Below are 504 nucleotides of genomic sequence, written 5' to 3'. Positions count from 1 at the left end.
TTATTTATCGGCTTTAAGATATCGGCCAAATTTTCTTATCAGGCCGATACCGATAACAGAAAAAATTAGCATTTATCGGGCGATACCGATATGGGGGCCGATATATCGTGCATCCCTAATGAATAGTCAATTCTTGTAATGCATTGCTTCATATTCATTATATGCGCAGTAGGGCTAAGCCATAATTTGATAACGATAATTATCGCAATATAATTTCTAGAGCCCGACCGATATATCGTTTTGCCGATATGAGCCTGTCGCCGAAATATCGGTATCGGCGAATATGCCGCCGATATGAATAATTGTTTTACAGAACATATAATGCAGATGAAATGGTGTAATTACTTAGTTTGTCCAGCAGAGCGCGCTCCATTGTTTGCTACTGGCTACCTAGATGAAACGCTTTAAAGCTTAAGTCTATGGAAAACCACTGAAACCCTTCAGCTCGAGGAACCCTCTCGAATGCGAATCGAGTGTACATCTAGAGGCCCTCTTTCGAATGAG

The 504-nt window shown here is 40.9% G+C and overlaps 1 protein-coding gene across 1 annotated transcript in view; it reads left to right on the top strand.

The window, feature by feature from the left end:
- The window catches only part of LOC107590487 (protein-methionine sulfoxide oxidase mical1-like), a 48,725-nt gene that overhangs the window by 35,747 nt on the left and 12,474 nt on the right, over positions 1–504 (top strand). The window lies entirely within an intron of this gene.

The sequence above is a fragment of the Sinocyclocheilus grahami genome, unplaced genomic scaffold, assembly GCF_001515645.1.
Source record: "Sinocyclocheilus grahami isolate Dianchi unplaced genomic scaffold, SAMN03320097.WGS_v1.1 scaffold128.1, whole genome shotgun sequence".
NCBI classification, from domain to species: Eukaryota; Metazoa; Chordata; class Actinopteri; order Cypriniformes; family Cyprinidae; genus Sinocyclocheilus; species Sinocyclocheilus grahami.
This window is presented reverse-complemented; position numbering and strand designations above follow the sequence as displayed.